We start from the raw sequence: 24,970 nt of genomic DNA on the forward strand, positions 1-24,970 counted from the left end.
TGCAACTAAATGAAAACAAATCAGAGCTCATTGTCTTTGGCCCATTCAAATCTACAAATATTCTATCAAATAATTTAGGAATACTGGCACAATATATCAGACCACAGCTGAGGAATCTCGTTTTTTTTCAACTGTGACCTTAGATTTTATCAGCAAATCAATTCTGTTGTAAAAAAAAAAAAAAGTTGACAAAAATCAACTTAGAATCTCTAAAATCAAGCCATTCCTCTCTTTTCAAGAATTAGAAAAAGTTATACATGGCTTAATCTCATCTAAGTTAGATTATTGCAATTATCTTGATATCATGAAGGCATTTGTTAATAGCATACAAAATGCAGCTGCAAGATTACTCACTGGCATCAAGAAAAGATACCAGATCACCCGTGTTGGTATCCTTCCTGAAAGATAACTGAAAGTTTAAAGATTTTTTGTTTTTAAAGCTCTTTTTGTTTTAAAGTTCTTAAAGGTCTCCCATCTATATCTCTGATCTACTGAGTCAATACTCTACTCACAAGTCTCTAAATTTCTCAGACCAGCTGCTATTAACTGATCCACAGTCTAGGCTGAAGGCCAAAAACGCATTTGCAGTGGCTGTGCCAAGGCTGCCTCCCACTGGATATCAGGTTGGTAAATGGTCTGCACTTATATAGCACTTTTTTAACCTTAGTGGTTCCAAAGGACTTTACACTGTCACACACAGACACCAATGGTAGCAGAGCTGCCATGCAAGGCGCTAACTTGCCATCAGGAGCAACTTGGGGTTCAGTGTCTAGCCCAAGGACACATCGGCATGTGGAGTCATGTGAATCGAAACACTGACCCGACGATTAGTGGACAATCTGCTCTACCACCTGAGCCAGAGTATCCCAAGGTTCTTATGATGGAATGCAGTATTTTCCATTCTCCAAACATAAAAGTTCTCATTTAAACCAAAAAGTTCTATTTTGGTCTCATCCGTCCACAAAACATTTTTTCCATAAGCCTTCTGGCTTGTCCATATGATTGTTTAGCAAACTGCAGAGGGGCAGCAATGTTCTTTTTGGAGAGCAGCGGCTTTCTCCTTGTAACCCTGCCATGCACACCATAGTTGTTCAGTGCTCTCCTGATGGTGTTTCCATACTGAACATTAATGAACATTAACATTAGGCAATGTGAGAGAGGCACTTAGTTGTTTAGATGTTACCCTGGGTTCCTTTGTAACATTGTGGACAATTCTTCCACAAGTCTTGCTCTTGGAGTGATCTTTGGTGCTCAACCACTTCTGGGGAGGGTATTGAATTTCCTCAATTTGTAGCAATATGTCTGACTGTGGATTGGTAGAGTACAAACTCTTTAGAGATGGTTTTGTAACAGTTTCCAGTCTGATGAACTCTTTTTGTGAGGCCCTCAGAAATCTCCTTTGTTCATGCCATGATACACTTCCACAGACATGCGTTGTGAAGATCAGACTCTGATAGATCCCTGCTCTTTAAATAAAACAGGGTGCTCACTGGAAAAACCTGACCCTGATTTCACCTTCAAATGAACTGCTAATCCTAGAGGTTCACAACTTTTGCCACTCACAGATATTTAATAGTGTATAATTTTCATTAAAAAGAAATGACCAATTTTTTTTGTCTCATTCGTTTAATTGGGTTCTCTTTATATACGTTTAGGACTTGTCTGAAAATCGGATGATATTTTAGGTCATATTTATGCAGAAATGTACAACCCAAATTTCGGAAAAGTTGGGACAGTATGGAAAATGCTCATAAAAAAAGAGGAACAATTTGTAAAAGTTATTTGAATTTTACTCAGCAGAAACTGTATAAAGACAAGGTATTTGATACCATCTGTGTATTTAACTTTACCGTCTTCTGTGACTGGTGCAATGTATCTCTGGATGTTACCCCAATTGTATCACATATAATTCAGTTTTAATGTAACTTTCTGCAAGCTTTGGTACCTTTCAGTGACATCAATAATATGAAATGTTGAAACCATAATACTGTTTCACTTCATAAAGATTTAGTTAAACTAAAAGTATTTGGTGTAATTTATTCTATCTACTGTTTTTTTTTTATTTTATTCACTTGAACTGTTTAACGATCATCAGAGCTTTTGTCCCTTTGGATTTCGATGTGGATTTGGATGCGAACCATCTAAGGTCTTGGCAGATCCTGAACGTTTAAAGGAACAACAGCAGGTCATTCAGGTCACTGAGAATGAAAAGCCTTTCATTCAATCAATTGGTGAATTCTCAGTGCAACAGAAGGTATTTAACAACTGTAAACTTTTAATAGCAGTTAACACACATGATGTTTCAGTGAAGAATACAGTCAGGTTTGTTGTCACTATTGCTACCCCAACACTGGAATCACAAACCAAATTTCAGATGTAATTGGCAGGATTGGAACCTGCATGAGGAAAACCCAGTAGATTTCTAGCCCAACATTTAACCACTGTGGCCATGAGATTAAGTCAGTGAACTGCTAATCCATTGTGCACTGCACATGTGGGTTTGAGTCCCACCCTTGTCGCAGGTGTGTTACTTTGCTTCCACTTTACTTTTTTTGTAATTGAACATCTGAAAGGGGAAAAAAATTAGAAAGACACAGAATGGAATAAAGTTGTCATGTTAGGAGTGGATAAAAAGTGTAAAAAGAATAAACTGATCAAACTGCTTGTGATGTTCTTAAAAAGTGCAATATGGGAGAGAAGAGTTGTTGCAAAAAGAGAAAAAATTGTAATGGATGTAGAGCGTGTTTTTAAAAGAAAAGTGGAAAAATATATAGAATGTTTGTTTTTCTATTTTAAATAAGAAGATAAAATGGATGAATTTTATAAGGTTTTTACGCCAGACGTATGTAAGGTGTTTAAAAATTTACAATGGAAAGTGCCAGGACAACAAGCGTAATTTTATCATATTAGGAATATAAGTGTTATTTATTTTTTTAAGGATTGACTGTGTTTTAAACTGATATTACAATGGATGTAAATAATAAATGTTTAAAAAGTTAGCATTTAATGTTAAAAAATAATGTACATTCTGATGTATTTTAATGTGAAAAAGTATTTATGCAGTAATATGTTTTTAATGTAATTTTTAAAAACTTGTAATTTAAAAAGCCTCGTCTGCTGTCAGGCTCTTGCGTCGCTGGAGGTCCGTCAACACAGAACGCATTTCGCAGTCCAGACGACAATGGCGAAGAATGTGCACCACAGCCTCTTTTTTTCTCCACAGACTGGGATGTCATTTCATATGTGTGAATTATGTCAGCAATAGGTTAAGTTGATGGACTGCCAGTCTGCTGTGCACAGTCTGGGTTTGGATCCCGTTTTTCTTGAAAAGACCTTGCTTAAGCGTGTTCTGAACAGGAAGCGTGCATGGTGCAGAGATTATTGGCATCTGCGTGAGCAGTTAGTTTGAAGGTGAAATTAGGGTCAGGTGTTTTCAGTCTACGGGATGACAATCAGGTGTGAGCAAATTGATTTGTGAGGATCTCAAAAAGTGTCATAGGATGAGGTGGCTGAGAGGTTAAGGCGATGGACTGCTAATCCATTGTGCTCTGCACGCGTGGGTTCGAGTCCCACCCTCGTCGTAGGTGTGTTATTTTGCCTCCACTTTACAACAACGTCTGGCTTGGTTGCAGTCTGTCTCACACTTACAAGGCCTACAAGCGAAAGGCTTTGTGCAGGTCCATGAGACAGTGCAAGAGTGGGTGGATAAACGTGAAAAGCTAGCGCTGTGGCTACGTGTTTCACAACCCTGAGCCGTATATCAATGCATTTTGGCCACATCTGCTGTCAGGCTCTTGAGTCGCTGGAGGTCCTTCAACGCAGAACGCATTTCGCAGTCCAGACGACAATGGCGAAGAACGTGCACCGCAGCCTCTATTTTTCTCCACAGACTGGGATGTCATTTCATATGTGTTAGTTATGTCAGCAATAGGTTAAGTTGATGGACTGCCAGTCTGCTGTGCACAGTCTGGGTTTGGATCCCGTTTTTCTTGAAAAGACCTTACTTAAGCGCATTCTGAACAGGAAACGTGCATGGTGCAGAGATTATTGGCATTTGCGTGAGCAGTTAGTTTGAAGGTGAAATTAGGGTCAGGTGTTTTCAGTCTACGGGATGACAATCAGGTGTGAGTGAGCCCCCTGTCTTATTTGACGAAGAGGGATCAAATCAAAGTCTGACCTTCACAACACATGTTTGTTAAAGTGTATCAGGCTATGAAAAAAATTGATTTGTGAGGATCTCAAAAAGTGTCATAGGATGAGGTGGCTGAGAGGTTAAGGCGATGGACTGCTAATCCATTGTGCTCTGCACGCGTGGGTTCGTGTCCCACCCTCGTCGTAGGCGTGTTATTTTGCCTCCACTTTACAACAACGTCTGGCTTGGTTGCAGTCTGTCTCACACTTATAAGGCCTACAAGCGAAAGGCTTTGTGCAGGTCCATGAGACAGTGCAAGAGTGGGTGGACAAACGTGAAAAGCTAGCGCTGTGGCTACATGTTTCACAACCCTGAGCCGTATATCAATGCATTTTGGCCACATCTGCTGTCAGGCTCTTGCGTCGCAGGAGGTCCTTCAACGCAGAACGCATTTCGCAGTCCAGACGACAATGGCGAAGAACGTGCACCGCAGCCACTATTTTTCTCCACAGACTGGGATGTAATTTCATATGTGCGAGTTAGGTCAGCCTCTAATTTTCTCCACAGACTGGGATGTCATTTCATATGTGTTAGTTATGTCAGCAATAGGTTAAGTTGATGGACTGCCAGTCTGCTGTGCGCAGTCTGGGTTTGGATCCCGTTTTTCTTGAAAAGACCTTACTTATGCGCATTCTGAACACATTTGTTAAAGTGTATCAGGCTATAAAAAAAATTGATTTGTGAGGATCTCAGCAAGCATCGCAGCCTGAGGTGGCCGAGAGTTTAAGGCGATGGACTGCTAATCCATTTTGCTCTGCACGCGTGGGTTCGAGTCCCACCCTCGTCGTAGGTGTGTTATTTTGCCTCCACTTTACAACAACGTCTGGCTTGGTTGCAGTCTGTCTCACACTTACAAGGCCTACAAGCGAAAGGCTTTGTGCAGGTCCATGAGACAGTGCAAGAGTGGGTGGACAAACGTGAAAAGCTAGCGCTGTGGCTACATGTTTCACAACCCTGAGCCGTATATCAATGCATTTTGGCCACATCTGCTGTCAGGCTCTTGCGTCGCAGGAGGTCCTTCAACGCGGAACGCATTTCGCAGTCCATACGACAATGGCGAAGAACGTGCACCGCAGCCACTATTTTTCTCCACAGACTGGGATGTAATTTCATATGTGCGAGTTAGGTCAGCCTCTATTTTTCTCCACAGACTGGGATGTCATTTCATATGTGTTAGTTATGTCAGCAATAGGTTAAGTTGATGGACTGCCAGTCTGCTGTGCACAGTCTGGGTTTGGATCCCGTTTTTCTTGAAAAGACCTTACTTAAGCGCATTCTGAACAGGAAACGTGCATGGTGCAGAGATTATTGGCATTTGCGTGAGCAGTTAGTTTGAAGGTGAAATTAGGGTCAGGTGTTTTCAGTCTACGGGATGACAATCAGGTGTGAGTGAGCCCCCTGTCTTATTTGACGAAGAGGGATCAAATCAAAGTCTGACCTTCACAACGCATGTTTGTTAAAGTGTATCAGGCTATGAAAAAAATTGATTTGTGAGGATCTCAAAAAGTGTCATAGGATGAGGTGGCTGAGAGGTTAAGGCGATGGACTGCTAATCCATTGTGCTCTGCATGCGTGGGTTTGAGTCCCACCCTCGTCGTAGGCATGTTATTTTGCCTCCACTTTACAACAACATCTGGCTTGGTTGCAGACAGTGCAAGAGTGGGTGGACAAACATGAAAAGCTAGCGCTGTGGCTACGTGTTTCACAACCCTGAGCCAGATATCAATGCATTTTGGCCACGTCTGCTGTCACGCTCTTGCGTCGCAGGAGGTCCTTCAATGCAGAACGCATTTCGCCTTCCAGACGACAATGGCGAAGAATGTGCACCACAGCCTCTTTTTTTCTCCACAGTCTGGGATGTCATTTCATATGTGTGAGTTATGTCAGCAATAGGTTAAGTTGATGGACTGCCAGTCTGCGTTTGGATCCCGTTTTTCTTGAAAAGACCTTGCTTAAGCGCGTTCTGAACAGGAAGCGTGCATGGTGCAGAGATTATTGGCATCTGCGTGAGCAGTTAGTTTGAAGGTGAAATTAGGGTCAGGTGTTTTCAGTCTACGGGATGACAATCAGGTGTGAGTGAGCCCCCTGTCTTATTTGACGAAGAGGGATCAAATCAAAGTCTGACCTTCACAACACATGTTTGTTAAAGTGTATCAGGCTATGAAAAAAATTGATTTATGAGGATCTCAGAAAACATCACAGGATGAGGTGACTGAGAGATTAAGGCGATGGACTGCTAATCCATTGAGCTCTGCATGCATGGGTTCAAGTCCCACCCTCGTCGTAGGTGTGTTATTTTGCCTCCACTTTACAACAACGTCTGGCTTGGTTGCAGTCTGTCTCACACTTACAAGGCCTACAAGCGAAAGGCTTTGTGCAGGTCCATGAGACAGTGCAAGAGTGGGTGGACAAACGTGAAAAGCTAGTGCTGTGGCTACGTGTTTCACAACCCTGAGCCGTATATCAATGCATTTTGGTGGTAAGGCTCTGAACAACCAGGTCAAATGCTTGCTGGCAAGCGTGTGTCCAGCGACTCCAAAAGACCTCCTTTGTGTTGTGGTACTGCCCGTCTTTCTCTTCTGACTTTATTTTCTTGTGAGAAGCTGGTTAACCAGAGGTTAGATTGTGGAGGGGCTTCACGATGTTAGAGTAGCCCTTAACAAACCTCCTGTAGTACCCAGCAAACCCAAGAAAAGATCTCAGCTCTTGCAGGTTGTTTGGGACTGGCCAAGTCCTAGGGGCAGTGATCTTCTCCGGATCAGTCTCGACTCCATTCCTGGAAACCACATGGCCAAGATAACTGACTGACGTCTGGAAGAAGACACACTTTTCAGGAGATAATTTCAACCCGACCTCTTTAAGGCGTGTGAGCACCTTCATCAGCCTTGCTTCATGCTCCTCTAGAGTCTTTGAGAACACAATCATGTCGTTGATAAAAACTAGCACGTCCTTTAAATGCATGTCCCCCATGCACTTTTCCATTAATCTTTGAAATGTACTCGGCGCATTTGTCACTCCTTGCGGCATTCGTTTAAATTCCCATAACCCATGAGGACACATGAAAGCGGTCTTTGGTTTGTTGGTTTCCTCAATTTCGATTTGGTAATAACCAGACTTTAAATCAAGGGCGGAGAACCACTGGGAACCACTGAGCACTGAGAATGTGTCTTCCAGCTTTGGACGAGAGTATGCATCCTTTATGGTCTGAAGATTCAGACGCCTGTAGTCTATGCACAACCGAACCTGGCCATTCTTTTTTCTGACCACCACTATCGGTGACGAGAACGGTGACTCTGACTTTCTGATAACTCCTGCATCAAGAAGCTCCTGAATGTGTTTTCAAACAGCTTCAATGTCTTGTGGGTGTATTGGTCGAGCACGCTGTTTAAAAGGAGTTTCATCTGAGAGTTTTATGTTGTGTGCTACTTTATTGGTTCGGCCAAAATCCAGGTCATGTTGCGCAAACACATCGGGCATGTTGTTGAGCTGCTGAGTGATACGTTCTTTCCATTCAGATGGAATTGGGGACTCATCAAAATTGAAGTTTAGGTCATGCTTTGTGTTTGACTGAGCCTCTGGTGACTTTGGAAGGAGTTCTGATTGTTTTACTACACTGTGCTCCTGTAACAAGATGCTCTGATAAGCACTTATCTCTGCAATCGCACACTTAGCAGGAATGACTAGATCATGGTCAGACTCATTACTGATGACAACTGGTAGCCTATATGGCCGCTGCTGGGGAATGTCGACTAAGCTAGCTGTTACTAGCAAGCCGCCTGGCAACGTGGGTAAAGATGGCTGCTCAATAACGCGTTCTGAACAGGAAGCGTGCATGGTGCAGACCACTACAGTTTCAACCACTACAGTTTCACCAGCTGGAATGACTTCAGAGTTTCTGCCTTGCAATGTCACTACACCGTGGTGACTGTTGTTGGTCTGCTTCTGTCTGAGCTCAAGACATTTAAGAACTGCTCTATAGCCATGTGGGATGGGTTGATGGTGTGTCAGTCCGGCTTCGGAGTACATGTCATACAATACATCAAGGGTATTGGTGCCTATAAGCACAAGAAACTGTGATGTGGCTCGGATATCAGGAACAACCAAAGCGAATGTATTTACATCCATTGATGCTTTTGGAAAAGTTACAGTAATTTCTATGTAACCTAAGTAGGGTACAGACTGTCCATTCGCTCCCTCCACCTCCAAGAGATCATGCAGTGGTTTAATCTCCTGCTCTGAAAAGTGCTATTCATAAAATGACCAGGGAACTGTTGTTACTTGTGAACCCGTATCAAATAGGCAGTTGACTTCTTCACCTTTTATGTTGACTTTAGCTGTACTCTTGGTGCCAATCCACTCTCTTCAGCCCCTGTTTGTCTCACAACAGGAACTGTTAGTCGTTTAAAGGTAAGTTGAGACCGCTTTGTGTTTCCCACCTGTGCTGCTTCTCCTCTAACTGTTTTCTCTTTTCAGCTACTAAAGCAGGGTTTGCCCTGTCTGTGCAAAATGGGGCAATGTGCCCATCTTCCCCACAGTTAAAGCAGTACCAAGGCCTGGGTCTGTTAGTCTTCTTTTTTTTGTGTGTCTGTTTTAACATGTTTGTGTTAGCACTGTCTAGTTTTGGTACTTTGCCCGGACTTTTCCCTGCTGCTCCCCTGTTATCAGCCCCCTTCACCTTTTTCTGTGTCATAAAAGAGGTTAATTGGCTTTGCAGACTGGCTACTTGCCTCCTAAGATCCTCGATAACACTGAGACTGACCTCTGACTTCTCTTTTGACTCTACACAGGCCCCATGTGTTTTTTCATGCGACTAGCTTTTGCTAGCTGTCTGTCTTCTTCTGTTCTTAGTAACACCAAGAGGTCGGCAAATGTAGGGGGGTTGCTTTTCTTCTGCTCAAGTTGCAGGCCAGAGAGCAAAGAATTGTCCCAGCACCCCCTACAGAACTGTTTGAGTAGGTATTTATCCACCTCGTCAGATGCAACCCCACCCCTTCTCAGAGCTAGGTTTAATGCTAATTGCAATCGATGAAGTGGAGGGCTTCTCACCCGGATCCTGAAGGGTGTTCATAAACTGGGCAAAAAGTTCCTCCCCATCCTCAACAGTACCAAAGGCTGAGTCCAAGAGCTGCAGGTAAGTGGTGGGTTGGTGATTCAGGCCGTAGCCTTTTGACCATATCAGCTGCAGTTGAAAGTAGACATTCAAGAATTCTTCTTGAGATCTGGAGATGGGACATGCTGGGATCATTTAAAAGCAGTTCGATGTGTGAGCGCCAAGTGTCGTAATCAGCTTCATTACTGGGTCTGGGAATCTTTCCAGAAAAGGAACGAAGCCTCACTGGAGATTGCCTAACATCTTCCCTCCTTACAATATGCTCAACCACCACCTTCTGTATTTCTGCTGGGTTTATGTCGCTCACTGAAAGGGATGGGGCTTTCCCTCCATTAGTGAACAGGACTGAATCAGTGGCACTTAAGCAATTGCTTTCCAGAAGGGCATCAAAGAGTGAGACAAGGGGCTGTTGATCTGCAGGGGTAGGAGGTTGAAGTGTCACAACTGGGGTCTCAACATGTGAAGGGGAGACTTCTGTAACTACGGGTTTCATAGCGTCAATATCTTCACCAATCTGAGACATCATCTCTTTCAACACCTCCCCATAGTCTTTGCCACTTAGCTTGGCTAAGCCCTTTAACTCAGTTAGGTATGTTTTTGTAACGTTACTGCCAATCTGAGTAGTGTACACACTGCTTAATGCTTTTACACCGTATTTAGCACATAGATCACCCTGCACTGTGTATGTGTATGGCAAAAGTGGCTCCAAGTCCTCTAAAGCTGAACTGCTCGAAAACTCAATGATCAGGTTTTGGTAAAATTCGGATTTGGAATCATCAACGGAAAGGGCTCTTCCAATGGAACCATACTTCTTAAAGAAGTCAACAATTTGCTCATCCTGATCCGCTACCTGGGTTACCCCACTAACGATCACTGCATTTGGAATTTTAACACCTGACTTCCGTATGAAGTCAATTTTGCATATACTTTCAATATTGATATTCAATGTCTCTGGCTCCTGGCTGGCTCGCCACTTTATGTAACCCTTATTACGAGGCAGTAAGAATGTACATAGGTGTAGTAGTCTAAAGTAGTCTTAGAGGTTATCAGTAATATGAATTTGGACCAGAATCAGAAGATGCTAAATTGTTAAGAGCCTGGGAATTGAAGGTCAATAAAAAGAATACCACACCAGAATGACAATTTGCATAAAATGTATTAAACACGCATGGGCTGGTACATACATATATACAAAACAGTTATGAAAAAAAAACAAAAATAATAAAATGCGAAGGTAAATAAATCCCCATTTAAATTCCCTTGAGCTTAGTTTGTCCTCAGTTTCACTTGCCTTTGTTGACAAGAGTTCAGTCACCAACGTTGGGCGCTTTTTAGTTCGTGTTCATGTTTGTCCTACCACCATGAAGATGAAGAAGATGATCCTGGCAATCCATCTAAAGTCAGAGTCACAAACACGGTTGGCTCGCCACCCAGCCACCCGGACTGGGAATCTATGAATCTCTGGAAGAGCGCCTGGAACGTGGGGATCTGTATCATTCCGTGGAAAGGATCAACACACAATGTTTCCAACTCTTTACCAAAGCCTGACCTATAAATAAGGCCAGATCATTTCTCTCAATTACCATTCAGTGAATAAATGGACTGCTACAGGCTACTATAAAATAAAGTGAGATAATACTTCAGTTCACCTATAATGCAATGTCAAAATCTCTCTCTCGTTGTACAACAGCTCTTATGTTTCTTCTCAGGTATCAAAACTATATGAATTTCTCTCCAGTATCCAAAGTACATTTACATCACAAACTACATCCTTCATAAAAACACACATTTCTAACTCAAGTTGTATGAAACCTTAGTAACGTTAGCAGTATGAAGAATAAAACTGCATGAACTGCATGTAAAAATCGATCAACTTGTATTACTTTAAATTAGAGGCATTAAGGTGTAAGCGTGCTTATTTATCCCACTCAGCAACGGTAACAGTGGAAAAAAATGCACTAAAAATTTTTTAACCTCTTTAACCTTCTTTAACCTCCAATAAACACAATTAAATACATAACTTTCAACATCATTATTTAACAAACTAACCATTTAGCAACAGTAAGGAAAAGTGACATTTCTTTTTATAACCCACAAAAAAATCATTAGTTGTTTTCAAAGGCATTAACCAGTAGTCCGCTAGCCTATTGTGGCTAATTACGATATTAGCATTACGATATACAGCAGGCTCACATTAGCTTTCCACCATTAGCACATTTGCATTGCTTACCCAGAAATTACAATACCCAGATAGTCAGAAGAAACTACACAAGAATCTATATACAAGAAATATATATAGTTTTGTTAAATCTGGTTCACATCCAAATCGTGACCATACCTGGTACGACCATTTGTCCCCCCCCCCTCCTCCACTGCACCCCACCACACACAGACACAAATTGCATACTCATGATTTTCCTCTTCACATAGAATATGAAGCTCTCTGTGGTAGGTCATAAGAATATATATAGTTTTGTTAAATCTGGTTCACATCCAAATCGTGACCATACCTGGTACGGCCATGTGTATCCCACATCCAAACAAAAATATCACACACACACACCCACACACACACACACACACACACACACACAAACACACACACACACACACACAAACACACACGTGCATGTACAGACAAACGCATGCATACGAACCTGCTTATAAAAGTCGAGCATCCCTCTAGGCTTTATAATACTCTGTACTTAGAACAACGTGTGCGATCTTACAACATGGCTGATGTTTGTCCTAACGCGCCGAAAAAAGCTCACCCTTTTTTGGGAAGAATAGAAAAAATGTTAGAACATGAAAAGATTCAATATTGGGTAATGTCAAACGAATGTACAGCCGGGTTTTTTTTCGATGCAGAAAAAGGAACCGTTTTGCTTTTCAAGTTCTCGGTCCCGGGACACATCCACTGGAGCCGTGCTACAGAGAACGTAACTTTTAACAAAGGTGACTGGAAAAAGTTCAGAAAATGGTGCAAGGATTTTGACTACATTGTTAGAATGGATTTCTTTTCCCCGGATGCGTACAGACGTAAATGGAACAGTACGTCTCTTCAATGCAAATACTGTATCAGAGCAACAAATTTCTCCAAGAACCAAGTTTCACTGCACTGTGCTGCTGTATTAACCGGTGACAACGCCCCTGATAACAAAGAGAATTGTGAAGTGAGGTATGACCGAACCAGCTGGCACGATCTGCAACGCTACTTCCGGCAAATCGATGAATTATTCCAAAAAACTGGAAGAGACAAAGAAATGATGCAAATAAAAAAAAGGCTAGAAGAAGTCTTATTCTGAGATCGTCAATATACTATTCTTGATCAGAAACTCCACCTCCCCAAGACTCCTCCCACACGCTATATAAATGAGTCTGAATACGTATCGAGTCAAAGTATTCTGAGCGTCAACCAGCAATATGTCTTGTGAAATCAACCCCGTTTTCTACACCTCTGATGCAACCCTGTATGCTACTGCTGCTGATGATGATGATGATGATGATGTGACCAGTTCGGGTTTTGAAGACGGTGAAAGCCTAGGAAAAAGAAATCTGACCTATCTGACAACCAACGATGAAGCCGACGGGTGTATAACCAACACTGTTCTAACCATCATACGTGCTGTTACGGGGGAACTGCTGGACAGAGTTATCCAACAAGATCTGAAGGACAACTGTCACGGCTGCGCGATCGATCACCCGATTCAACTCCAACACGCGTGTTTGTTCGATCCTGAAGAGTACTATCTACACCTAAACACCTACCGATTGCTGAAAAAACTGTTTAAACCATGGTTCAAATACACATTGGCAAGAGGTCTGAAACTGTGTGGAATCAAACACACTCCTTCCCTCGAAAAAATTCAAGGCATCGCTGAAGCCACCGTGTGTGAATGGCGAGACGAGCCTCACATCAAAACCGTGCTGAACGAGGTCAAGGAGAAAACCAAAGACGTTTTCAACGAGCAAGTGTGCGAAGACGTCGTAGATTACTGGAACTTTCACTCATCTCTGGAACCTGCTGAACCATCGCATACATGGGAAACCTCAAAACAAGCCACGTCTATTCTAACTGCGAGAAAAGGCTGAAGCCGATTAAAACAAAAATGCTGAAGACATTCGTAAATAGCGTGTGTCCTTAACACATAGGTGTGTAACAAGTTTTTTTTTTTTTATATGTATTGCTGAATCAATTGAATGTAAACTAAACATGTATCTAAACCTGCGTGTGTTTAGAAATGGAAAATGTTACTTTGATTGATGTAATACCTTACTCACGTGTTCTGAGATAAATGTTTATTCTACACTGGTGTTTGATCATTCTTGTCTTGACACTCGAAAATGACTGAACGATTGATGAAGAATATATATTATACACCGTCAGAACCTGGTTCGTACGGTGGTGTTGAGAGTTTGCAAAGAGCTATTGTTGAGAAAATAGGTAAAAGAGCTAATGATACTGAAATAAAAAACTGGTTAGCAGAGCAGGATGCATACAGTCTACATAGACCAGTATCTACAAAGTTTAAAAGAAACAAGGTTTTTGTGAAGAACATCGATGAACAATGGCAAGCTGATTTAGTCGATATGAGCAACTTGTCAGAGAGTAACGACAATGCGAAATTTATGATCACGTGTATAGATATTTTATCCAAATATGCCTGGGTACGTGTGTTACGAAACAAGACCGGAATCGAAGTAACTAAAGCTTTTGATTCCATTCTAAATGAAGGTAGGGTCCCCAGAAAACTACAAACTGATCAAGGGAAGGAGTTTTTTAACAAAAATTTTCAAACATTAATGAAAAAACATGACATTATTCACTTTGCTATGGGTACGGGGCAAAAAGCATCAGTGTGTGAAAGGTTCAACAGAACGCTAAAGACCAGGATGTGGAGATATTTTACCGCTTTTAACACGAGAAAATACATCGACATAGTTCAGGATTTGATTCAAGCGTACAATCACAATTACCATTCCAGCATCAAAATGAAACCTGCCGAGGTCAACGAATCCAATTCCTTCAGAGTATTTAAAAACCTCTACGGATTGTTCACACCTAAATTAAAGAAACTAAATTTCAAGTTTAAAGTTGGTGATATCGTTAGAATTTCTCGTTTAAAAAGACAGTTTGAGAAAGGATACGAGCAAAACTTTACGGATGAATATTTTACAATCTCCGAACGGATACCGAGAGATCCCCCAGTGTATAAATTACGAGACTATGATGGTGAAAAAATTGACGGAACATTTTATGAACCCGAGCTACAAAAGATCATTATCGGTAAGGACAAGACATTTAAAATTGAGAAAATCTTGTCTGAAAAGACCCGAAACCAGAAAAAAATCTGCCTGGTGAAATGGGTGGGTTGGCCCGATAAATTTAATTCGTGGGTTCCGGTCGAAGACGTTGTTAACATAACAAAAGGATCACCGTGAACAAAACTGAAAACTATACTCATTAAACCATGGAAGAGTGTGGTTTCTTTGTGACCCTTCCAAGCAACGCGTCTTTGGATATTTACCCTAATAATAAGATCTCGCATTACACTACTAAATTCGCCAAACCAATCGATTTGAACGGAATATGGGAAGTATCGCTCGCAGAGGTTCAATATATCCAGAGTTGGTACTCGTTAACGGAGGAAGACAGTATGTGTCATATTATTCAGAGGGATGGAAAGAGAACACACTCTTCCATGGTTTAATGAGTTTACAGTTGTTGCATACCTGCTGTTGTACTGGGAATTTGCCAATTGAACCAATGGATGCTTTTCATTCTGAGGGACCCAAGAGTCTGGTGCTGTTCCTTTAAACATTCAGGAGCTGCCCAGATGATGGTTCGCATCCAACCCACATCCAAATCCAAAGGGACAAAAGCGCTGACGATCGTTAAGCAGTTCATGTGAATAAAGAAATAAAGAAAGAAAAAAACTGTACACAGAATAAATTACACCAAATACACTGGGAACAGTTTAACTAAATCTTTATGAAGCGAAACAATATTACGGTTTCAACATTTCCTATTATTGCTGTCACTGAAAGGTACCAAAGCTTGCAGAAAATGACATTAAAACCGAAGTATATGTGATACAACTGGGGTAACATCCAGAGACACATTGCACCAGTCACAGAAGACGGTAAAGGCAAATACACAGAGGAGACCGCCCCAACGAGAAGCTCTTATGAATATATTGTAAATCAAGTGCTCCTAATTGAAGAAATCTAATTGTGCTTTCTTTTGAAATTATTGGATGTTGTCCGAACTGTTCAACGTTTAATCAATTGAAAAGATAAACGAATAAATAAATACATGAATAAACAAAAAAATATCAATCAATCAATCAATCAATCAATAATAAAATGAAAAAAAAAGGAAGTATCTTTAGTTGCTTCAATCACCCAAAAGCACCCCATCAAATAGCACTTACCATTCAGGAAGGTCAGAGCCATTGATAGAATAACGACTGTGACAATAAGACAGATGGGTGGTCTGCTTCTTTGCATCTTCTCCTGCCGTATTCACCACAACAAATATAATCGCTACATTCCCGCTATCCTAGAAGTTGTCCAGTGAGAATTTACCAGTTGACCACCATTTCATTCTGAGGGGCCTGAGTCAAGTGTTGTTCCTTTGAATGCTCAGAGTCTGATCATAACTTGAGATGATTCACAGTCCAACCCACAGAATCCAATGTGACAATAGAAGTGATGATGGCAGATCACTCCATGTGAACGAACCGGGTGATTCACACATTGACAGGCACTTATCACTCTAGATTGAGAGTAGGTACACAGCCAAATGATGCTTTCACTGATGTATTCAAAGGTATTGCTCTAAGAGATTAAAGCGTATGTTTCACTAAATATCTGTGCAAGAATTTTAAGAAATATTTATGAAGAGAAAGACTCAAGTTAGAATCTCAACAACGATGAATGTGATTATAGTTTCAGACATCCGTGGTGTCCAAATTCACTGAAAGTTGCCCCAACTTGTAAGCAACAAGCAACTACCCCAACAAGTAGCACTTACCAAATGATTCAGACAGGTCAGAGCCATTGTTAGGGTATCAGTTGTAACAATAATGCTGAGTGACCTCTTCCCTATCAACCGTAAGAATGATCAATAAGAGTAAACAATCATTGCATACCTGCTATTGTACAAAGTCTTCAGTCAGATATTACCGCTTGCCCACTATTGAATTGTGAGATGCCAGACTCGGGCGTTGTTCATTTCAGTGTCTGGTTTGTTGTGGCTGTTACCCAAGCTTGTATGACAAGCTATGGAGCTGTTAAAAATCCAGGTATGTCACCTTAAAAAGTGTTGTCCTCTCCTGGAAACATTTGGGTCAAAATACTGCATGGGTTCCCTTGAAATCACTGCCCGTAGATATTCGACCAGTTAGACAAGTGTTTATACGACTCATATGGTCAGCATAATGTGCATCGTGCATGGTCCACGACGGACAGCTTCAGTGTGTCAGGATGGCTGAGCTGCGTTAAGGTCGCAGCCTCCTCTGGAGGTGTGGGTTCAAATCCCACTTCTGACAACCTGACCAGATGCTGCACCCTCGGTCGAGGGACTGAAAGACCGTTTGTAACGTAGTTCCTCTTTGCATGGAGTTCATTTTGAAGTAAGTCACTTGAAATGAATAGTTTAGAACGCTTACAAACAGGATTAAGCTTCTGTTTGCCACACTATGCTTAAGAGTTGTTCACTGAAGCCCATTCCAGTCCTAAACTATAACACTGTCTTGATTCTATGGCACGCTCCGTGGCTGGTTGCCGAGGGAACCAACTACACTGCCTCGTTGTGTTGCCGAAATAACTGAGCAGGGTCCCTGACGGAAGCCTATACATTCTGAAACAAAGCGCATGGATCAAATACGATCAGACAGTGGTCCATGCTGAAGCAAGGCTTTTTACGTAGTTGTGGCCGAGTGGTTAAGGCGATGGACTTGAAATCCATTGGGGTTTCCCCGCGCAGGTCCGAATCCTGCCAACTACGTCTGAGATTTGGTTTGTGATTCCAGTGCTGGGGTAGACAGAGTGAGGACAAACCTGTCTGGATTCTTCCCTGAAACACCATGGACCTTAAATGCTATTAAAAGTTTGCAGTTGTTGCATACCTGCTGTTGTACTGAGAATTTACCAAATGAATGAATGCTTTTCATTCTGAGGGACCCAAGAGTCTGGTGTTGTTCCTTTAAACATTCAGGAGCTGCCCAGATGATGGTTCGCATCCAACCCACATCCAAATCCAAAGGGACAAAAGCGCTGACGATCGTTAAGCAGTTCATGTGAATAAAGAAATGAAGAAAGAAAAAAAAAAATTGTACACAGAATAAATTACACCAAATACACTGGGAACAGTTTAACTAAATCTTTATGAAGTGAAACAATATTACGGTTTCAACATTTCCTATTATTGCTGTCACTGAAAGGTACCAAAGCTTGCAGAAAATGACATTAAAACCGAAGTATATGTGATACAACTGGGGTAACATCCAGAGACACATTGCACCAGTCACAGAAGACGGTAAAGGCAAATACACAGAGGAGACCGCCCCAACGAGAAGCGCTTATGAATATATTGTAAATCAAGTGCTCCTATTTGAATAAATCTAATTGTGCTTTCTTTTGAAAGTGTTGGATGTTGTCCGAACTGTTTAACATTTAATCAATTGAAAAAATAAACGAATAAATAAATAAATGAATAAACAAAAAAATATCAATCAATCAATCAATAAATAAATAATAAAATGAAAAAAAAAGGAAGTATCTTTAGTTGCTTCAATCACCCAAAAGCACCCCAACAAATAGCACTTACCATTCAGGAAGGTCAGAGCCATTGATTGAATAACGACTGTGACAATAGGACAGATGGGTGGTCTGCTTCTTTGCATCTTCTCCTGCCGTATTCACCACAACAAATATAATCGCTACATTCCCGCTATCCTAGAAGTTGTCCACTGAGAATTTACCAGTTGACCACAATTTCATTCTGAGGGGCCTGAGTCAAGTGTTGTTCCTTTGAATGCTCAGAGTCTGATCATAACTTGAGATGATTCACAGTCCAACCCACAGAATCCAATGTGACAATAGAAGTGATGATGGCAGATCACTCCATGTGAATGAACCGGGTGATTCACACATTGACAGGCACTTATCACTCTAGACTGAGAGTAGGTACACAGCCAAATGATGCTTTCACTGATGTATTCAAAGGTATTGCTCTAAGAGATTTCAGCGTATGTTTCACTAAATATCTGTGCAAGAATTTTAAGAAATATTTATGAAGAGAAAGACTCAAGTTAGAATCTCAGCAACGATGAATGTGATTATAGTTTCACACATCCGTGGTGTCCAAATTCACTGAAAGTTGCCCCAACTTGTAAGCAACAAGCAACTACAACAACAAGTAGCACTTACCAAATGACATTTCAGACAGGTCAGAGCCATTGTTAGGGTATCAGTTGTAACAATAATGCTGAGTGACCTCTTCCCTATCAACCGTAAGAATGATCAATAAGAGTAAACAATCATTGCATACCTGCTATTGTACAAAGTCTTCAGTCAGATATTACCGCTTGCCCACTATTGAATTGTGAGATGCCAGACTCGGGCGTTGTTCATTTCAGTGTCTGGTTTGTTGTGGCTGTTACCCAAGCTTGTATGACAAGCTATGGAGCTGTTAAAAATCCAGGTATGTCACCTTAAAAAGTGTTGTCCTCTCCTGGAAACATTTGGGTCAAAATACTGCATGGGTTCCCTTGAAATCACTGCCCGTAGATATTCGACCAGTTAGACAAGTGTTTATACGACTCATATGGTCAGCATAATGTGCATCGTGCATGGTCCACGACGGACAGCTTCAGTGTGTCAGGATGGCCGAGCGGTCTAAGGCGCTGCGTTAAGGCCGCAGTCTCCTCTGGAGGCGTGGGTTCAAATCCCACTTCTGACAACCTGACCAGTCGCTGCACCCTTGGTCGAAGGTCTGAAAGACCGTTTGTAACGTAGTTCCTCTTTGCATGGAGTTCATTTTGAAGTAAGTCACTTGAAATGTATAGTTTAGAACGCTTACAAACAGGATTAAGCTTCTGTTTGCCACACTATGCTTAAGAGTTGTTCACTGAAGCCCATTCCAGTCCTAAACTATAACACTGTCTTGATTCTATGGCACGCTCCGTGGCTGGTTGCCGAGGGAACCAACTACACTGCCTCGTTGTGTTGCCGAAATACCTGAGCAGGGTCCCTGACGGAAGCCTATACATTCTGAAACAAAGTGCATGGATCAAATACGATCAGACAGTGGTCCATGCTGAAGCAAGGCTTTTTACGTAGTTGTGGCCGAGTGGTTAAGGCGATGGACTTGAAATCCATTGGGGTTTCCCCGCGCAGGTCCCAATCCTGCCAACTACGTCTGAGATTTGGTTTGTGAATCCAGTGCTGGGGTAGACAGAGTGAGAACAAACCTGTCTGGATTCTTCCCTGAAACACCATGGACCTTAAATGCTATTAAAAGTTTGCAGTTGTTGCATACCTGCTGTTGTACTGAGAATTTACCAAATGAATGAATGCTTTTCATTCTGAGGGACCCAAGAGTCTGGTGTTGTTCCTTTAAACATTCAGGAGCTGCCCAGATGATGGTTCGCATCCAACCCACATCCAAATCCAAAGGGACAAAAGCGCTGACGATCGTTAAGCAGTTCATGTGAATAAAGAAATGAAGAAAGAAAAAAACTGTACACAGAATTAATTACACCAAATACACTGGGAACAGTTTAACTAAATCTTTATGAAGTGAAACAATATTACGGTTTCAACATTTCCTATTATTGCTGTCACTGAAAGGTACCAAAGCTTGCAGAAAACGACATTAAAACCGAAGTATATGTGATACAACTGGGCTAACATCCAGAGACACATTGCACCAGTCACAGAAGACGGTAAAGGCAAATGCACAGAGGAGACCGCCCCAACGAGAAGCGCTTATGAATATATTGTAAATCAAGTGCTCCTATTTGAAGAAATCTAATTGTGCTTTCTTTTGAAAGTGTTGGATGTTGTCCGAACTGTTTAACATTTAATCAATTGAAAAAATAAACGAATAAATAAATAAATTAATAAACAAAAAAATATCAATCAATCAATCAATAAATAAATAATAAAATGAAAAAAGGAAGTATCTTTAGTTGCTTCAATCACCCAAAAGCACCCCATCAAATAGCACTTACCATTCAGGAAGGTCAGAGCCATTGATAGAATAACGACTGTGACAGTAAGACAGATGGGTGGTCTGCTTCTTTGCATCTTCTCCTGCCGTATTCACCACAACAAATATAATCACTACATTCCCGCTATCCTAGAAGTTGTCCACTGAGAATTTACCAGTTGACCACCATTTCATTCTGAGGGGCCTGAGTCAAGTGTTGTTCCTTTGAATGCTCAGAGTCTGATCATAAGTCACTTGAAATGTATAGTTTAGAACGCTTACAAACAGGATTAAGCTTCTGTTTGCCACACTATGCTTAAGAGTTGTTCACTGAAGCCCATTCCAGTCCTAAACTATAACACTGTCTTGATTCTATGGCACGCTCCGTGGCTGGTTGCCGAGGGAACCAACTACACTGCCTCGTTGTGTTGCCGAAATACCTGAGCAGGGTCCCTGACGGAAGCCTATACATTCTGCAACAAAGTGCATGGATCAAATACGATCGGACAGTGGTCCATGCTGAAGCAAGGCTTTTTACGTAGCTGTGGCCGAGTGGTTAAGGCGATGGACTTGAAATCCATTGGGGTTTCCCCACGCAGGTCAGAATCCTGCCAACTACGTCTGAGATTTGGTTTGTGAATCCAGTGCTGGGGTAGACAGAGTGAGGACAAACCTGTCTGGGTTCTTCCCTGAAACACCATGTACCTTAAATGCTATTAAAAGTTTACAGTTGTTGCATACCTGCTGTTGTACTGGGAATTTGCCAATTGAACCAATGGATGCTTTTCATTCTGAGGGACCCAAGAGTCTGGTGTTGTTCCTTTAAACATTCAGGAGCTGCCCAGATGATGGTTCGCATCCAACCCACATCCAAATCCAAAGGGACAAAAGCGCTGACGATCGTTAAGCAGTTCATGTGAATAAAGAAATAAAGAAAGAAAAAAACTGTACACAGAATAAATTACACCAAATACACTGGGAACAGTTTAACTAAATCTTTATGAAGCGAAACAATATTACGGTTTCAACATTTCCTATTATTGCTGTCACTGAAAGGTACCAAAGCTTGCAGAAAATGACATTAAAACCGAAGTATATGTGATACAACTGGGGTAACATCCAGAGACACATTGCACCAGTCACAGAAGACGGTAAAGGCAAATGCACAGAGGAGACCGCCCCAACGAGAAGCGCTTATGAATATATTGTAAATCAAGTGCTCCTATTTGAAGAAATCTAATTGTGCTTTCTTTTGAAAGTGTTGGATGTTGTCCGAACTGTTTAACATTTAATCAATTGAAAAAATAAACGAATAAATAAATAAATGAATAAACAAAAAAATATCAATCAATCAATCAATAAATAAATAATAAAATGAAAAAAAGGAAGTATCTTTAGTTGCTTCAATCACCCAAAAGCACCCCAACAAATAGCACTTACCATTCAGGAAGGTCAGAGCCATTGATAGAATAACGACTGTGACAGTAAGACAGATGGGTGGTCTTCTTCTTTGCATCTTCTCCTGCCGTATTCACCACAACAAATATAATCACTACATTCCCGCTATCCTAGAAGTTGTCCACTGAGAATTTACCAGTTGACCACCATTTCATTCTGAGGGGCCTGAGTCAAGTGTTGTTCCTTTGAATGCTCAGAGTCTGATCATAAGTCACTTGAAATGTATAGTTTAGAACGCTTACAAACAGGATTAAGCTTCTGTTTGCCACACTATGCTTAAGAGTTGTTCACTGAAGCCCATTCCAGTCCTAAACTATAACACTGTCTTGATTCTATGGCACGCTCCGTGGCTGGTTGCCGAGGGAACCAACTACACTGCCTCGTTGTGTTGCCGAAATACCTGAGCAGGGTCCCTGACGGAAGCCTATACATTCTGCAACAAAGTGCATGGATCAAATACGATCGGACAGTGGTCCATGCTGAAGCAAGGCTTTTTACGTAGCTGTGGCCGAGTGGTTAAGGCGATGGACTTGAAATCCATTGGGGTTTCCCCGCGCAGGTCAGAATCCTGCCAACTACGTCTGAGATTTGGTTTGTGAATCCAGTGCTGGGGTAGACAGAGTGAGGACAAACCTGTCTGGGTTCTTCCCTGAAACACCATGTACCTTAAATGCTATTAAAAGTTTACAGTTGTTGCATACCTGCTGTTGTACTGGGAATTTGCCAATTGAACCAATGGATGCTTTTCATTCTGAGGGACCCAAGAGTCTGGTGTTGTTCCTTTAAACATTCAGGAGCTGCCCAGATGATGGTTCGCATCCAACCCACATCCAAATCCAAAGGGACAAAAGCGCTGACGATCGTTAAGCAGTTCATGTGAATAAAGAAATAAAGAAAGAAAAAAACTGTACACAGAATAAATTACACCAAATACACTGGGAACAGTTTAACTAAATCTTTATGAAGCGAAACAATATTACGGTTTCAACATTTCCTATTATTGCTGTCACTGAAAGGTACCAAAGCTTGCAGAAAATGACATTAAAACCGAAGTATATGTGATACAACTGGGGTAACATCCAGAGACACATTGCACCAGTCACAGAAGACGGTAAAGGCAAATGCACAGAGGAGACCGCCCCAACGAGAAGCGCTTATGAATATATTGAAAATCAAGTGCTCCTATTTGAAGAAATCTAATTGTGCTTTCTTTTGAAAGTGTTGGATGTTGTCCGAACTGTTTAACATTTAATCAATTGAAAAAATAAACGAATAAATAAATAAATGAATAAACAAAAAAATATCAATCAATCAATCAATAAATAAATAATAAAATGAAAAAAAAAAGGAAGTATCTTTAGTTGCTTCAATCACCCAAAAGCACCCCAACAAATAGCACTTACCATTCAGGAAGGTCAGAGCCATTGATAGAATAACGACTGTGACAATAAGACAGATGGGTGGTCTGCTTCTTTGCATCTTCTCCTGCCGTATTCACCACAACAAATATAATCACTACATTCCCGCTATCCTAGAAGTTGTCCACTGAGAATTTACCAGTTGACCACCATTTCATTCTGAGGGGCCTGAGTCAAGTGTTGTTCCTTTGAATGCTCAGAGTCTGATCATAACTTGAGATGATTCACAGTCCAACCCACAGAATCCAATGTGACAATAGAAGTGATGATGGCAGATCACTCCATGTGAATGAACCAGGTGATTCACACATTGACAGGCAGTTATCACTCTAGATTGAGAGTAGGTACACAGCCAAATGATGCTTTCACTGATGTATTCAAAGGTATTGCTCTAAGAGATTAAAGCGTATGTTTCACTAAATATCTGTGCAAGAATTTTAAGAAATATTTATGAAGAGAAAGACTCAAGTTAGAATCTCAGCAACGATGAATGTGATTATAGTTTCACACATCCGTGGTGTCCAAATTCACTGAAAGTTGCCCCAACTTGTAAGCAACAAGCAACTACCCCAACAAGTAGCACTTACCAAATGATTCAGACAGGTCAGAGCCATTGTTAGGGTATCAGTTGTAACAATAACGCTGAGTGACCTCTTCCCTATCAACCGTAAGAATGATCAATAAGAGTAAACAATCATTGCATACCTGCTATTGTACAAAGTCTTCAGTCAGATATTACCGCTTGCCCACTATTGAATTGTGAGATGCCAGACTCGGGCGTTGTTCATTTCAGTGTCTGGTTTGTTGTGGCTGTTACCCAAGCTTGTATGACAAGCTATGGAGCTGTTAAAAATCCAGGTATGTCACCTTAAAAAGTGTTGTCCTCTCCTGGAAACATTTGGGTCAAAATACTGCATGGGTTCCCTTTAAATCACTGCCCGTAGATATTCGACCAGTTAGACAAGTGTATATACGACTCATATGGTCAGCATAATGTGCATCGTGCATGGTCCACGACGGACAGCTTCAGTGTGTCAGGATGGCCGAGCGGTCTAAGGCGCTGCGTTAAGGTCGCAGTCTCCTCAGGAGGCGTGGGTCCAAATCCTGCTTCAGATAACCTGTCCAGTTGCTGCACCATCGGTCGAGGGTCTGGAAGACTGTTTGTAACGTAGTTCCTCTTTGCATGGAGTTCATTTTGAAGTAAGTCACTTGAAATGTATAGTTTGGAACACTTACAAACAGGATTAAGCTTCTGTATGCCACACTATGCTTAAGAGTTGTTCACTGAAGCCCATTCCAGTCCTAAACTATAACACTGTCTTGATTCTATGGCACGCTCCGTGGCTGGTTGCCGAGGGAACCAACTACACTGCCTCGTTGTGTTGCCGAAATACCTGAGCAGGGTCCCTGACGGAAGCCTATACATTCTGAAACAAAGTGCATGGATCAAATACGATCAGACAGTGGTCCATGCTGAAGCAAGGCTTTTTACGTAGTTGTGGCCGAGTGGTTAAGGCGATGGACTTGAAATCCATTGGGGTTTCCCCGCGCAGGTCCGAATCCTGCCAACTACG

The 24,970-nt window shown here is 41.5% G+C and overlaps 6 non-coding genes across 6 annotated transcripts; all 6 read left to right on the plus strand.

Moving 5' to 3' along the window:
- Positions 1-3,499: 3,499 nt before the first annotated feature.
- On the plus strand, positions 3,500-3,581 carry trnas-gcu (transfer RNA serine (anticodon GCU)). The gene has a single exon. It is a non-coding gene; the product is annotated as a tRNA-Ser (tRNA).
- Positions 3,582-4,254: 673 nt separating this feature from the next.
- trnas-gcu (transfer RNA serine (anticodon GCU)) lies at positions 4,255-4,336 on the plus strand. The gene has a single exon. It is a non-coding gene; the product is annotated as a tRNA-Ser (tRNA).
- A 1,371-nt stretch (positions 4,337-5,707) lies between these two features.
- trnas-gcu (transfer RNA serine (anticodon GCU)) lies at positions 5,708-5,789 on the plus strand. Its single transcript has one exon. It is a non-coding gene; the product is annotated as a tRNA-Ser (tRNA).
- Positions 5,790-17,231: 11,442 nt separating this feature from the next.
- trnas-uga (transfer RNA serine (anticodon UGA)) lies at positions 17,232-17,313 on the plus strand. Its single transcript has one exon. It is a non-coding gene; the product is annotated as a tRNA-Ser (tRNA).
- Positions 17,314-19,186: 1,873 nt separating this feature from the next.
- On the plus strand, positions 19,187-19,269 carry trnal-aag (transfer RNA leucine (anticodon AAG)). Its single transcript has one exon. It is a non-coding gene; the product is annotated as a tRNA-Leu (tRNA).
- Positions 19,270-24,888: 5,619 nt separating this feature from the next.
- Positions 24,889-24,970, plus strand: trnas-uga (transfer RNA serine (anticodon UGA)). Its single transcript has one exon. It is a non-coding gene; the product is annotated as a tRNA-Ser (tRNA).

This window comes from Ictalurus punctatus, chromosome 13, assembly GCF_001660625.3.
Source record: "Ictalurus punctatus breed USDA103 chromosome 13, Coco_2.0, whole genome shotgun sequence".
NCBI lineage: Eukaryota > Metazoa > Chordata > Actinopteri > Siluriformes > Ictaluridae > Ictalurus > Ictalurus punctatus.